The sequence below is a fragment of the Monodon monoceros genome, unplaced genomic scaffold, assembly GCF_005190385.1.
Source record: "Monodon monoceros isolate NGI ecotype Baffin Bay Population unplaced genomic scaffold, NGI_Narwhal_1 Super_Scaffold_22, whole genome shotgun sequence".
NCBI lineage: Eukaryota > Metazoa > Chordata > Mammalia > Artiodactyla > Monodontidae > Monodon > Monodon monoceros.
This window is the reverse complement of record NW_021703779.1, coordinates 59,674,286-59,691,576: the sequence shown is the minus strand read 5'-3', so window position 1 is coordinate 59,691,576 and position 17,291 is coordinate 59,674,286.

Here is a 17,291-nt window from a genome sequence, read left to right as displayed (position 1 = left end):
AGAGGGAGGAGAAAGGGCAAAATAGGGGTAGGGGATTAAGAGGCACAAATTAATAAGTATAAAATAAATAAGCTACAGGGATATACTGTACAGCACAGGGAATATATCCAATATTTTATAATTTAAATGTGACAATCTATAAAAATTTTGAATCACTATTATATACCTGAAACTAATATAATATTATAAATCGACTATACCTCAATAAAAAAAAATTGTTAATAGTTGGCAAGGATGTTGGGAAACACATCCTTAAATATACTGTTGGTGGATTTATAAATTAGTACATCCTCTTTGGAAGGCAATTTGGCAAAATCTATTAAAATTAATAACGCACATAATATTTCACTTAGCACTTACACATCTAGGATTTTATCCTACTGATATACATATTGGCAAAGATGCATGAATAAACACATGCAGTGCAGTAGTATTTATAGTAACAAAAGACTGAAAACCATTTATATATCCATCAATAGAGGATTTGTTAACTACATTATGATATATCCATAAAATGGAAGTTCATTTTAAGAAAGCAGACTTCTACACAGCAATGAAAAAGAACATATATATATACATATATATATATATATTTTTTTTTTTTTTTTGGCCACGCTGCGTGGCTTGCAGGGATCTGAGTTCCCTGACCAGGAATTGAACCCAGGCCCCCGGCAGTGAAAGCCTGGAATCCTAACCGCTCGGCCGCCAGGGAATTCCTAAGAACAAACTACTGATATATTCAAAATAGATGAAGCTCACAGACGATGCTGAATGAAAGAAGCCAGATGCAAAAGAGTACACACTCTGTATGATTCCACTTATATGGAACTCAAATACAAGCAAAACTAATCTATGACTATAGAAGCCAGAAAGTCGTTAATCTTGGGACTGAATAATGACTGAGAGAGTTCACAAGGAGCTAGTCTCTGTAGTGCTGGAAATGTTCTGCATTTTGACTTGGGGGAGGTTTCATAGATGTATACATACACAAAAACATATACTTCAGATTTGTACATTTTTCTATATGCAAGTTATACTTCAATCAATAAAAAGAAAGAAATGAGGGGACTTCCCTGGTGGTCTAGTGGTTAAGACTTCACCTTCCAATACAGGGGGTGTGGGTTCAGTCCCTGATCAGGGAGCTAAGATCCCACATGCCTCGTGGCCAAAAAACTAAAACAGAAGCAATATTGTAACAAATTCAATAAAGACTTTAAAAATGGTCCACATCAAAAAAAAATCTTAAAAAAAAATAAAGAAAGAAATGAGGTAAATTATATACTGATATGGAATGAATTTCAAGACATATTTTAAGTGTGTATGGAGATATATATCTCTGTCCATATACACATATATGGTGCACTGGCAGTAAAGCAGAGGAAACAATGAATAATTACAACTCTACTGGGTAATTGCTAGAGCAGACTTTTGCTCTGAAGTCATCTGATCCCTCGTGGCCTACGGCCTTAGTTTTAAAAACCCCATACTTACAGCTGATGTCTAATTGGAGTTCAGGCAAAGAAAGAGAAAACAGTGGAGCAGCAGTATTTGAAAAGAAATAGCTGAGAATTGATGAAAAATGCCAATCTTAAAACTCAGGAATCCCAAACAGGAAAAAGAAAACAAAGAAAGAAATCCCCACCCAGACACATTTTAATGAGACTTAAGAACATCAAAGAAATCTTAAAAGAAACAAGGGACTTTTAGAAGTATACTACTTATAGAAGTATACAATACTACCTAGGACATATTCTTGCCCCTCAATAGAGGAAAAAATAGAACCTAAATCTAAATCTAATCAAGCCTCTAGTTCTAATCAATATTCAGGAAATATAAGGAACAGGGAAACGTTACCACAGGGATGCAATTACTAAAATCCATTTTATGCAAAATGCTATAGGACAAACCACCCAGTTTCTTGAACTAATAAATCCCATGGGAGAAAAAAAAAGGGGGGGGGGAAGAAGGAAGGGGCACCTATAGATTAAGAGATTTGAGAAACATATCAACCAATTGCAGTGTATAGCCTGTATGTGGATCCTGATTCAAACAAACTAAAAATAAACACACAAACATTTATAAGACAATCAGGAAAATTTGAACAATGACTGTACATTTGATGTCATTAAAGAATTGTTAAGTTTTTAGAGGTGGTGGTTTTGTTGTAATGTTTAAGAAAAGTCCTTATATTTTAGAGATACATACCAAAATATTTATGGATGAGATGAAATAATATGATGTGGGATATTTGCTTCAGAACAATCTTGTGTGGGTGGAGGAGCAGGGGTTAGTGAAATATAGATGAAACGAGATTGGCCATGAGTTAATAATTACTGAAGCTAGGTGACAGGTACATGGGAATTCAGTATACTATTTTCTTTACTCTTGTATGTTTGAAATTTTCTATAATGAAAGTAGGGAAAAAGAGCTAAAAAGAAAAGACAGATTGATTACCTACAAATAAATGACTGACAGCTGATTTATCAACAAAAAAAAATCAGGGTTTAGAATAGTGTTTATAGTATGCCACTATTTGTGTAAAAAATAACATATTCACATATATGCTTATATTTGCATCAATTTATCTCTGGTAGTTCACCTAAAAATTGTTAATAGGAATTGCTTCTCGGTAAGGGAACTGGGAAACGAGGGAATACAAATGGGTAACTCTTCACATACCATTTTGTACCGTTTGAATTTTTTACCTTATGCTTGTAGTACCTTAAAAATATTTTCTCAGTAGGCTAGGGACAGGAGAATTTTATAACTTGATAAAGAATATAGAAAACAACTGCAATCATCATACTTAATAGTGAAATACTAGTGGCATTCACCTTAAAGTCAGAACAAAACCAAGAATATTCACCTGCTTTCACAACTATTACTGAACGTTGCTCTGCAGGTTCTAGTCAAAGCATTAAGACAAGAGAAGATAAGTTATAAATGTTGGGCTTCCCTGGTGGCGCAGTGGTTGAGAGTCCGCCTGCCGATGCAGGGGACACGGGTTCGTGTCCCGGTCCGGGAAGATCCCACATGCCGCGGAGCGGCTGGGCCCGTGAGCCATGGTCGCTGAGCCTGCGCGTCTGGAGCCTGTGCTCCGCAACGGGAGAGGCCGCAACAGTGAGAGGCCCCCGCACCACGATGAAGAGTGGCCCCCGCTCGCCGCAACTGGAGAAAGCCCTCGCACGGAAGCGAAGACCCAACACGGCCCAAAATAAATAAAAAATAAAAAAAAAAAAAGAATCCGCCTGCCTACTGAATAATATTCCACTGTCTAGATATATCACAGTTTATCCATTCACCTACTGAGGGACATCATAGTTGCTTCCAAGCTTTGTCAATTATGAATAAAGTTGCTATAAACATTTGCATGGAGGTTTTTGTGTCGCTGTAAGTTTTCAATTCATTTGGGTAAATACCAAAGGGTATGACTGCTGGATTGTATGGTAAGAATACGTTTAAAGTTGTAAAAAAACCACCAAACTGTCTTCCAAACTGGCTGTGTTATTTTGTATTCCCACCAGCAATAAATGAGAGTTCCTGTTTCTCTTAAAAAAAACAGAAAAGAAAAGAATCCGTCTGCCAATGCAGGAGACATGGGTTTGATCCCTGGTCTGGGAAGATCCCACATGCTGTGGAGTAACTAAGCCTGTGTGCCACAACTACTGAGCCTGCGCTCTACAGCCTGCAAGCCATAACTACTGAGCTTGCGTGCCACAACTACTGAAGCCCACACGCCTAGAGCCTGTGCTCCGCAACAAGAGAAGCCACTGCAATGAGAAGCCCACGCACCGCAACAAAGAGTAGCCCCTGCTCGCCACAAGTAAAGAAAGCCTGCGCACAGCAACGAAGACCCAACGCAGCCAAAAATAAATAAATAAATAAATTTTAAAAATGTTGTAAAGTAAGCGTCATAAAATGTCCTTGTTTATATATGATATATCGATAATCTAAGAGAATGAACTGATATACTATTAAAATTAAACAGAAATAGAGTTTAAGTTTTAAATCAATAACTTTTCTCTATAAGAACAATATCCAATTAGAAAATATAATGGGGGGAAAAAGATCCCATTCACAGCAGTGAAAAAAAAAATGATAGGAATAAACCTAACAAGAAACGTACAAAATAATGACATGAATAAAATTACAAAATATTACCGAAGGCTCTAAGTATGAATATTTGACAAATGGATAGATGTATAATATTCCTGAATGAGAAGTTTCATAATTTAAATTTTTTTTCAAAGATGTATAAATTCCTATAACAATCTCTTTGGGATTTGAGAGGATAGGGTGGGAGTACTGAACAAGTTGGTTCTGAAGTTCATCTGGAAGAACACATAAAAAGAGCCAAGAAACTTTTAAAAGATAGAAATGAGGGAAGACTTACCTACTAGATATCAAATTATTATATAAAGCTGTGATATGGTTCAAGAATAGACAAATATATGAATGGAACTGAATAGAGAGGCGGTTACGTGTGAGAATTTAGTATACAACAAATATAGCATTCCAAATCCTGTCTGAGGCACCACTAAAAGTGTACCAAAATAATATATAAAATATGTACAAACCCAAAAGGACAAAAAGTTCTTGGGGTTTTCTAGATGCAAGAGAAATGGTAGCTGAAATAGTAGCCGGGAAGAAATTTTGGTCTAGTACAAAGGATACAGATAAGAAGGGGCCATTTTACCAGTAAAACTATGGAAAGATACAAGACACCAGGTACACCAGAGGATGGACATGACATATGGGGCTGAAAACAGAGTTTAATTGAAATTCTGTACATTAATACAGTAAACCCCCCTTATTTGCAGGGGATACTTTCCAAGACCCCCAGTTGATGCCTGAAACCACCACGGATAGTACCAAAACCTATATATACTATGTTTTTCCCCCTATACATACCTATGATAAAGTTTAATTTATAAATTAGGTACAGTAAGAGAATATCCGAATTGCCAGCATCTACTCTTGCACTTTGGGGCCATTATTAAGTAAAATAAGGGTTTATTGAATACAAGCACTGTGATACTGAGACCTCTGATAACCTCCAGGAGGTTACTAAGTGATTGATGAGGGTAGTGTATATAGCATGGATATGCTGGACAAAGGGATGATTTACATCTGGAGTGGGATGTCACAAGATTTCATCTTGCTATTCATAACTGTGTTCAATTTAAAACGTATAACCCAATCAAAAAATGGGTGGAAGACCTAAACAGACATTTCTCCAAAGAAGACATACAGATGGCCAATAGGCACATGAAAAGATGCTCATCATTGCTAATTATTAGAGAAATGCAAATCAAAACTACAATGAGGTACCACCTCACACCAGTCAGAATGGCCATCATTAAAAGTTCTACAGGGCTTCCCTGGTGGCGCAGTGGTTGAGAGTCCGCCTGCCGATGCAGGGGACGCGGGTTCGTGCCCCGGTCCGGGAAGATCCCACATGCCACGGAGCGGCTGGGCCTGTGAGCCACGGCTGCTGAGACTGCGCGTCCGGAGCCTGTGCTCCGCAATGGGAGAGGCCACAACAGTGAGAGGCCCGCATACCGCAAAAAAAAAAAAAAAAGTTCTACAAACAATGAATGCTGGAGGGTGTGGAGAAAAGGCAACCCTCCTACAATGTTGGTGGGAATGTAAATTGGTACAGCCACTATGGAGAACTGTAGGGAGGTTCCTTAAAAAACTAAAAATAGACCTACCATATGGCCCTGCAATCCCAATCATGGGCATATACTCAAACAAAACTATAATTTGAAAAGATACATGCACCTTTATGTTCATAGCAGCACTATTTATAATAGCCAAGGCATGGAAACGACCTCAATGTCTATCGACAGATGAATGGATAAAGAAGTAACATGGATGGACCTAGAGATTATCATACTAAGCAAAGTAAGTCAGAAAGAGAAAGACCAATACCATATGATAAAACTTATATGTGGAATCTAAAATACGACACAAATGAACCTACCTACAAAATAAAAACAGACTTACAGATATTGAGAACAGACTTGTGGTTGCCAAGGGGGAGGGGGGTGGGGGAGGAAAGAACTGGGAGTTTGGGATTAGCAGATGTACACTATTATATATAGGATGGATAAACAACAAGGTCCTACTGTATAGGACAGAGAACTGTATTTAATATCCTGTGATAAACCATAATGGAAAAGAATATATATATATATATATGTATATATGTATAACTGAGTCACTTTGTTATACAGCGGAAATTAAACACAACATTGTAAATCAACTATACTTCAATAAAATTTTTTAAAAACTTATGAATTGCTTATTTCTGGAATTGTCCATTTAATATTTTCAGACAACATTTGACTGAGGGTAACTGAAACTGTGGAAAGTGAAACCATGGATAAGGGGGACTACTGTATTCAGTAAAAAATGCTTACCCTTTCCTGTAACCAGAGGAAGTGCAAAATAAAAATGAGATACCATTATTTGCATATCTGGTTGGTAAAAATATTTTTTAATGATAACATAAAGTATTGATGAGGGTATTAGGGAAAATGGTACCTCATACACTGTTGGGTGACCATATAAATTGAAACAGCCTTTGTGGAGGGAAATTGAGCAGTATCTATTAACACTTTAGATGTGTAAAGATGTATATACTTTCCTTCCAGCAATCCCACTTCTAGGAATCTATCCTCAAAAAATAGTAGCACAAATATTCAAAGATACATGCAAAACGATTTTCATTGCTGCATAATTTGTAACAATAAAAAATTATAAACAACTTGTGTTCACCAATAGGGGAATAGTTAAATAAATCATGGCATATCCATACGATAAAGTACTATGCAACACAAAAAAGCATGTCAGAGATCTATATATATTGACATGGAAATATCTTAAAGTACAATAAAGTGATATGCTTAATGATTAAGTAAGTTACAGAAAAGTATTATAGAATGATTCCAAATTGGCCAAAAAGAAAAAACAAATTTCTCCATATAAATGCAGGTATCTGCTCAGATTTTTACTATGTCTGTACATGTTATATGCCAACATCTGTTTGTAAATATATAGAAAATATTTGTAATGATACACACCAAACTCCTAACAGTGACTTTCCCTGAGAACAATTTAAGTGTTCAAATATTGTATTTTCCATTTTTTTCACATCTGCGAGTTTTTTTGTTTTTTTAAAGATGAAGGCAGCTCATACAAAGTAAGTTGAATGTTAACGTGTCACATTGAGGCAGATGATACTCAAATCTATCTTCAGCGCTGACTTTTCTCATGAACTCTAATTTTGCATTTACAATTCACTGCCTGCTAGCATTTCCACTCTTATGCTTTGCCATCATTTCAAACTCGTACCTAAAATAAAATTCATTAGCGGATTATTCAAATAATATTAGTTCTAGTTCTCGGTTTTCCTGTTTCTGTTAAAAGTACTAGCCTTCTACCGTTACTTAAGTTTGAAGCCTTGGAGTAATTATTTTATACCCTTCCCTCCCGTATCAGAAAAAAAAAATCAAGTCCAAGTTTTTTTCTTCCTTTTAAATAATAACTTTTGGGGAAAAACAAAAGACCCCAAATAGCCAAAGCAATCTTGAGAAAGAAAAATGGAGTTGGAGGAATCAGGCTCCCTGACTTCAAACTATACCACAAAGTTACAGTAATCAAGACAGTATGGTACTGGCACAAAAACAGAAATATAGACCAATGGTACAGGATAGAATGCCCAGAGATAAAAAACCCACACACATATGGTCACCTAATTTACGACAAAGGAGGCAAGAACATACAATGGAGAAAAGACAGCTTCTTCAATAAGTGGTGCTGGGAAAACTGGACAGCTGCATGTAAAAGAATGAAATTAGAACACTACCTAACACCATACACAAAAATAAACTCCAAATGGATTAAAGATCTAAATGTAAGACCAGACATTATAAAACTCTTAGAGGAAAACATAGGAAAAACACTCTTTGACATAAACCACAGCAAGACCTTTTTTGACCCACCTTCTAGAGTAATGGAAATAAAAACAAAAATAAACAAATGGGGGGACTTCCCTGGTGGCACAGTGGTTAAGAATCCACCTGCCAGTGCAGGGGACATGGGTTCGAGCACTGGTCTGGGAAGATCCCACATGCCACGGAGCAACAAAGCCCGTGCACCACAACTACTGAGCCTGTGCTCTAGAGCCCATGAGCCACAACTATGGATCCTGCATGCCTAGAGTCTGTGCTCCACAACAAGAGAAGCCACTGCAATAAGAAGCCTGAGCACCACAATGAAGAGTAGCCCCCGCTCGCCACAACTAGAGAAAGCCCGTGCGCAGCAACGAAGACCCAATGCAGCCAAAAGTAAACACATAAAATAAATAAATTGATTTAAAAAAAACAAAAAAACAAATGGGACTTAATTAAACTTAAAAGCTTATGCACAGCAAAGGAAACCATAAACAAGACAAAAAGACAACCCTCAGAATGAGAGAAAATATTTGCAAATGAAACAACAGACAAAGGATTAATCTCCAAAATATACAAACAGCTCATGGAGCTCAATATCAAAAAAACAAATAATCCAATTAAAAAATGGGCAGAAGACCTAAATAAACATTTCTCCAAGGAAGACATACAGATGGCTAAGAGGCACATGAAAAGATGCTCAACATCACAAATTATTAGAGAAATGCAAATCAAAACGACAATGAGGTATCACCTCACGCCGGTCAGAATGGCCATTATCAAAAAATCTAGAAACAATAAATGCTGGAAAGGGTGTGGTGAAAAGGGAACCCTCCTGCACTGTTGGTGGGAATGTAAATTGATACAACCACTCTGGAAAACAGTATGGAGGTTCCTTAGAAAACTAAAAATAGAATAGAACTACTTTTTTTTTTTTTTAAATGATGTCTTTCTTGGTCAGGACATTTCAGCTGGCTGCTTTTTTTTTTTTTTAAGATGTTGGGGGTAGGAGTTTATTAATTAATTTATTTATTTTTGCTGTGTTGCATCTTCGTTTCTGTGCGAGGGCTTTCTCTAGTTGTGGCAAGCGGGGGCCACTCTTCATCGCGGTGCACGGGCCTCTCACTATCGCAGCCTCTCTTGTTGCGAAGCACAGGCTCCAGACGCGCAGGCTCAGTAATTGTGGCTCACAGGCCTAGTTGCTCCGTGGCATGTGGGATCCTCCCAGACCAGGGCTCGAAGCCGTGTCCCCTGCATTAGCAGGCAGATTCTCAACCACTGCGCCACCAGCAATCCTACTCCTGGGCATATACCCTGAGAAAACCATAATTCCAAAAGAGACATGTACCACAATGTTCATTGCAGCACTATTTACAATAGCCAGGACATGGAACCAACCTAAATGTCCATCGACAGATGAATGGATAAAGAAGATGTGGCACATATATACAATGGAATATTACTCAGCCATAAAAAGAAATGAAACTGAGTTATTTGTAGTGAGGTGGATGGACCTAGAGTTTGTCATACAGAGTGAAATTACTCAGAAAAACAAATACCAAATGCTAATGCGTATATATGGAATCTAAAAAAACGGCACTGATGAACCTAGTGGCAGGGCAGGACTAAAGATGTAGATATAGAGAATGGACTTGAGGACACGGGGTGGGAGGGGGAAGCTGGGGCGAAGTGAGAGTAGCATCGACATATATACACTACCGAATGTAAAATAGTTAGCTAGTGGGAAGCAGCCGCATAGCACAGGGAGATCAGCTCGGTGCTTTGCGATGACCCAGAGGAGTGGGATAGGGAGGATGGGAGGGAGGCTCAAGAGGGAGGGGATATGGGGACATATGTATGCATATGGCTGATTCACTTTAGTGTACAACAGAAACTAACACAGTATTGTGAAGCAATTATACTCCAATAAAGATCTATTAAAAAAATAATACCTTATATGTTTCCTTCATATCTTTCTTTGCCACCATAATTCAGGCCCTTCATTCAACAAACATTTATTAAGCACATATTATATATGTGCTAGGCAGTTTTAGGTGCTGGGTATAGTGAAGAAAGACATATGCTAGTCAAAGAGAGAAATAATGTATAAGCAAAAAAATAATTATGCAATAATATTGTTAGCATTTATAATGCTTATCCTGTACTAGGCACTGTGATAAGCTATGAGATAGATATGTTATCTCATTTAATATTCCTAATGACCCTATGATATAGGCACTGTTATTAATCCCATTTTATAGTTGGGGAAACTGAGGTCCATAGCTCTTAAGTAGTTTAAGGTCACATAGCCAGTAAGTAGTCAAGATTTGAAACCAGGCAGCGTGATGTTATAGTTTGTCCTCTTAACTGTTATGCTATATTGCTTCTCATGTAAGGAAACCTCAGTTGATGATAAGGGATATGGGGAAAATAAAATAGGGTAATGTGAGAGCAACTTGGAGAGTGGGTGCTTATTTAGAGAAGATGGTCAAGAAAGGTTCTACCTTTTTTTATGGAAGAACTCAAGTTTGACCTGTGAAACTTCTCACTCAGCAGTTTGCCAATTGCGTAGGCATCATGCAGTTACTATGTCTGTATTTCCTGCAAATTGGCAGTTGGATCCAAAGACTAGATCAAACTGAGGTTCCATCCCTTTCGTATGACTACAGGATAGACATAATGTCTGATGTCTTTTTATAATCTTAGAAGCTGCTGATGCTCACTATCTCTATTTATCAAGGATTGCAAAATGGTGATATTCTAAGTTCATTTCTTTTTATTAATTGGAATCGTTTTGGAAAACATGTCCTTTCATCTACTATTTTGTTACCCAGTTCATCTAGGAAAGGAAGGATAAATGCTTGATTCTCTCCCTTTATTGATTAAATTTTGAAATAATGAATTGTTTCTCTATCATGAGTGGTGATATTTGAGCTGAGACTTGTGAGTGACAAGAAAGAGCCAGCTATTCAAAGACCTGGAGGAAGATTATTCCAGGTAGGGGGAACAGACAGTACAGGGGCACTGAGGAAGGAGTGAGTTGCATAAGCTCAAGGAACACAGAAGACCAGCAATGGCCACATTACTTTCACTCCTACCTGTGTTATGGACTGAATGTTTGTGTCCCTCTAAAATTCATACATTGAAATCCTATCGCCCATTGTGATGGTATTAGGAGATGGGGCTTTGGGGAGGTAGTTAGGATTAGATGAGGTCATGAATGGGATTAGTGCCTTTGTAAGAGTCATGAGAGAGCTTGCTTCGTGTCTTTGCTCTCCACCTGGTAGATGTCCCTCACCAGAACTTGACCATACTGGCACCCTAATCTCAGACTTCCAGCCTCCAGAACTGTGATGAATAAATTTATGTTGTTTATAAGCCACCAAGTCTATGGTACTTTGTTATAGCAGCCTGAACTAAGACATACCTCTTAAATCCATTATTCTCTCCTCCATTCTTACTACCACACCCACTTAGTCTGAGGTCTCATCTTTCTCCCCTGCACCACTGTGATTATCTTCAACTGGTTTCACTGCCTCCAAGTATCTATCTCTTCCACCCTAGTCAATTAACTTCTTACCTACCAAAAGCTTTCAATTCAGTGTATAATTCTTTTTGGTGTGAACACATCTATAATTTTATTAACGGATGTCACTGGCAAAATAACAGTGATTTAATGGAAGGAGGTGTTTGCTGGAAAGTATGCTGGACACCAAAGAGCACAGGCTTTCTACTCAAACCTGGATTTGTGTCCCAGCTCTGACACTTGATAGCTATGTGACCTAGAGAAAATTACGTAACCCCCCTGAAGCTCAGTTTCCTCATCTATTAAAAAAATAATAATGCTTTTAATACATTGTTGTGAGAATTAAATGAGAATATAAAATCTCATTTGATATATATAATATAGAGAGATAACAGAAAAAATATGTATATATATACATATTTTATTACAGTGCTTAGATCATAGTAAAGAGTAGTGTTTTTTTTGTAATTACTCCTCCCACCATGTGTCTTGCAGAATTTCCAGCTTTAGTGATGAATTCCACCTGTTTAAACTTCAGTCATTGCTAAGAGCTGTCTGACAGCCATCTGAGAATATCCAAAAGCTAAGGACCCAACGGGGATCTTAGAAGAGGAGCTTGATATCCCATCCCTGTAGCCTAGCAGAGTCCCTTCGACAAGCCTATCTGGGAACCAGCGAGGCCCTTAGTTGATCAGTGATATCTCACACTGATATAACGCTTTCCCAACCACTTTTTGTCTCTGATCACCTCATCCTTAACCTAAGTGGGACCCCTGGGTACTTTACCTCTCACTTCATCCAGATCAGTAATTATCTCCCAGTTACACCAGATTTAGTGTTACTGACTCTGGGACCCCTGCTTCCACTGTCCTCTTTTTCCCTTTCTGCTCCCAAAGTCCAAAAACACTGCTAGAGGGAGAACCAAGCAGACCAATAGGAATTCATGCTGTCCAATTTCAACTTGGCCCTTGCAGCTGCTCAGCAACCCTTTTATTTGTCTCATACATTCCCTGGCACTCTCCCCACAGAGGCTGTTCCAGACCTTCCTCTTCTCATATTCCAGCTCCTCCTGTTCCACTCCTTCAGACTAGTACACAAACCTTCATCAGATGTTTGACAATTCAGTAACATTTTAAAAAGCTTTTTAATGGAGAATTTAAAATATGTAAAAAAGTAGACTGGATAGTATAATGAATCCCCATTTACCAAACACTCAGCTTCAACTAGTATCAACTCTTGGGCACTCTTGTTTCATCTATTTCTCCGTCCTGTAATATTTTGGAGCAGATCCCAGACATGACATCATTCCATACCTAAATATTTCAGTATGTATCTTTAAAAGTTAAGGATCCTTTTAAAAAAATCATAATGGTAATATCATTAGCACACATAAAAAAAGCAATATTTCCTTAATATCATCAAATACCAAGTCAGCATTTAAATTTCCAATAGTTTCATAAATGTCAAAAGAATTTTTTACAGCTTTTTTGGTTTCAATTAGTATCCATATAAAGCCCACACATTGTGATTGGTGGATATGTATTATATGTCACTTTTAAACTGAAGGTTCCCCTTCATCTCTTTTTTTCCTTGCAATATTTTTGTTGAGGAAGTTGGACTGTTTTTCAGTAGTTTCACAGTCTGGGTTTTGCCAATTCCATCTCTGTTGTATAGATTAACATGTTTCCTTGACCTCCATTTGTTGTATATATTGGTAAGATCAGTAATGTCTGTACAATGCATATTCTATATTCATTGTCCTGCTTTCAATGGTGTGAGGAAATTGTCCATGTGACCAAAGAAATGGAAGGTGTCTGGCCCGGAGACTTACTTAGGAAGGAGCTAGGACCTCTTTAGCAGGACTGAAACAGATGGCTCGATAAATAGTAACGGAGGTCCAGGCAAGATAGAATGGGTGAGGGGCCATGTAGTGTCAGATTTCTACTCTGCTGGTATGTAGAGCAGGACAGTCAGGGAAGCAGATCATGCTGAAGTCAGAACTAGAAAAGGAGAGGTAGCACTTGAGGCAGCAGGTGGGATTATTTCTCAGGGGATTACTCTACTTGCTATATACCCTGTTTTCTAAATATATTGTACTCATTTCCACCTCTGAGCCTTTGCCCCGGATGTTTCCTCTGCTTGGAATATCATCTCCTGTCTCTCCACCTATCCAAATCCTACTTATCTTTAACAACCAGTGCAAGTTCCCTCCTTTCCGTATTTTTGCTTGTAGAGTCATAAAGTATCTCTGAAAGGATAAATAAGAGATCAAGAACATTGATTGCTTTCCCAGGAAGGAAACTGGATGGCTAGAGGACAGGGCTGGAAGGGAGAAAGATATTACTGATTTGCTGCAGGAGGGACAGTTAATCAGATGAAAGTATCTAATATGAAATCTGTGTAAGTAGAAGCAGGGAGATTGGAATTTGTAGTCTGAGGAGAAAGAAGAAGTTCTGGAACAGCCTCTGTGGGGAGAGTGCCAGGGAATGTATGAGACAAATAAAAGGGTTGCTGAGCAGCTGCAAGGGCCAAGTTGAAATTGGACAGCATGAATTCCTATTGGTCTGCTTGGTTCTCCCTCTAGCAGTGTTTTTGGACTTTGGGAGCAGAAAGGGAAAAAGAGGACAGTGGAAGCAGGGGTCCCAGAGTCAGTAACACTAAATCTGGTGTAACTGGGAGATAATTACTGATCTGGATGAAGTGAGAGGTAAAGTACCTAGGGGTCCCACTTAGGTTAGGGATGAGGTGATCAGAGACAAAAAGTGGTTGGGAAAGCGTTATATCAGTGTGAGATATCACTGATCAACTAAGGGCCTCGCTGGTTCCCAGATAGGCTTGTCGAAGGGACTCTGCTAGGCTACAGGGATGGGATATCAAGCTCCTCTTCTAAGATCCCCGTTGGGTCCTTAGCTTTTGGACATTCTCAGATGGCTCTAGAACAATGACTGAGGTTTTAATCAGTAGCCATGTGACCTCAGGCTAGCTATGTCCTTCTCTGAGCTTTGGTTTCCTCATCTATAAAAATTGAGGATAATAATACCTACCCCACAGAGCAGATGTGAGGATTAAATAAAATAATGTGGGTAGAAGTGCCCCACACAGTGGCATTCTATACATGATACTTTACTCCCTCAGCAGGTGAATACAATCTTCCTTAATCCTAAAGTTGATGCAATGGTATGGTAAATATGTTATCACTTTATAGACTAGCAAAACCTGACTGTCAAGAAAAATCCTATTTTCAGGGAATTCCCTGGCGATCCAATGGTTAGGGCTCGGTGCTCTCTGCTGGGGCCCAGCTTCGATCCCTAATAGGGAAATTAAGATCCCACAAGCCACGAGGCAGCTGAGGGAGTAAATCTGACTCAAGCGAGACTCAAAAAAGAGATATCAGTCCCCTAATTAAGAATCTACATTTAAGGGGATTCCCTGGTGGTTCCGTGATTAGAACTCGGCGCTTTCACTACCACGGGCCTGGGTTCAATCCCTGGTTGGGGATCTAAGATCCTCCAAGTCACGTGGCGCAGCCAAAAAGAAAAAAATCTACTTTTAAAAAGAAAAGTCCGGGCTTCCCTGGTCGCGCAGTGGTTAAGAATCCGCCTGCCAGGGCAGGGGAAACGGGTTCGAGCCCTGATCCGGGAAGATCCCACATGCCATGGAGCAACTAAGCCCGTGCGCCACATCTACTGAGCCTGTGCTCTAGAGCCCGCGAGCCACAACTACTGAGCCCGCATGCCTAGAGCCTGTGCTCCGCAACAAGAGAAGCCACCACAGTGAGAAGCCTGCACTGCAACGAAGAGTAGCGGCCACTCGCCGCAACTAGAGAAAGCCCGTGCACAGCAATAAAGACCCAATGCAGCCAAAAATCAATTAAAAGAAAAAAAGGGCCTATAATGCCTTTTTTTTTTTTTTTTTGCGGTACGCAGGCCTCTCACTCTTGTGGCCTCTCCCGTTGCAGAGCACAGGCTCCGGACACACAGGCTCAGTGGCCGTGGCTCACGGTCCCAGCCGCTCCGCAGCATGTGGGATCTTCCCGGACCGGGGCACGAACCCGTGTCCCCTGCATCGGCAGGCGGACTCTCAACCACTGCGCCACCAGGGAAGCCCTATAATGCCTTTTTAACTCTCTTTTAAATCATGTTCAAAATCCTTGATCTAGCATTTTAGGCTCTTGCCAATCTAGCGACACTTCACTTGACTTTTTTGTTCCCTTGCTTAAACATACCCTTCTGAGGGAATTCCCTGGTGGCCCAGTGGTTAGGGCTCTGCGCTTCCACTGCAGGGGGTATGGGTTCAATCCCTGGTCCCGGGGACCAATACCCTCTGATATGTTAGCAGTGATTACAAACAGCAAAAGGACTAAGCTTGGAGAGAATCTGAAGAGGAGCATTTACTTCTTACTCCATATACTTCTGCATTGAGTCTTTTACACTGACAATATGTATTGCTTTGGAATTTATAATAAAACACAAAAAGTAAAATAGAACAACTTCCTACCCAAGACTGGCTCTCCCTACTCTTCCATATCTATCCAAATTTCTCATTCTTCAAATTTCCATTCAAAATATATTTCTTAACCCTCACATTTATGGTTAAGTGGTTTTCAACTAGGGTGCTAGGACAATTCAATGGGGACAGAATAGTCTCTTCCACAAATGGTCCTGGGACAACTGGATATCCATATGCAAAAATGTAAAGTTGGACCCCTACCTCGTACCACATACAAAAACTAACTCGATGGATCAAAGACCTAAATGTAAGAGCTAAAACTATAAAACTCTCAGAAAACATAGGAGTAAATTTTCATGACCTTGGATTAGGCAATGGTTTCTAGGATATGACATCAAAAGCATAAGCAACCAAAGGAAAAATGGATAAATTAGACTTCATAAAAATTAAAAACTTTTGTGTATCAAAGGACACCATCAAGGAAGTGTAAAGACAACACAGAGAATGGGAGAAAATATTTATAAGTCATATATCTGACAAGAGACTTGTCTCCAGAATATATTTTTAAAATACAACTCAATAAAAAGACAAACAACCCTATTAACAAATGGGCAAAGGATTTGTGTAGACATTTCTCCAAATAAGATACAAAAATGGCCAATAAGTACATGTAAAGATGCTCAGCATCATTAGCCATCAGGGAAAGTCAAAGTAAAACCACAATGAGATTCTACTTCACACCCACTAGGATGGCTGTAATAAAAAAAAACAAGTAACAAGAGTGTTATTGAGGATGTGGAGAAATTGGAACCCTCATACACTGCTGGTGGGAATGTAAAATGGTGCAGCCTCTTTGGAAAACAGTCTGGCAGTTCCTCAAAAGGTTAAAAGTTACCATTTGACCCAGAAATTACATTCCAATTACACTTGGTATATATGCAAGAGAAATGAAAACATATGTCCACATAAAAACTTGAACATGAATGCATGGGAGCATTATTATAGGAGCGTTATTCATAATAACCAAAAAGTGGGAACAACCCAAATATACCTCAACTGATGAAGAGATAAACACAAATGGTATATCCACACAGTGAAATATTATTTGGCCATTAAAAGGAATGAAGTACTGATACATGCTATAACATGGATGAACCTTGAAAACATCATCCTAAGTGAAAGAAGCCTGTCACAAACAACCACATATTGTATGATTCCATTCATATGAAATATCCAGCATAGGTAAATCCACAGAGGCAGAAAGTAGATAAGTGGTTGCCTAGGGCTATGAGTTTGGGGGGACAGTGGGAGTGACTGCTAATGGGTACAGAGTTTATTTTTGGAGTGATGAAAACATT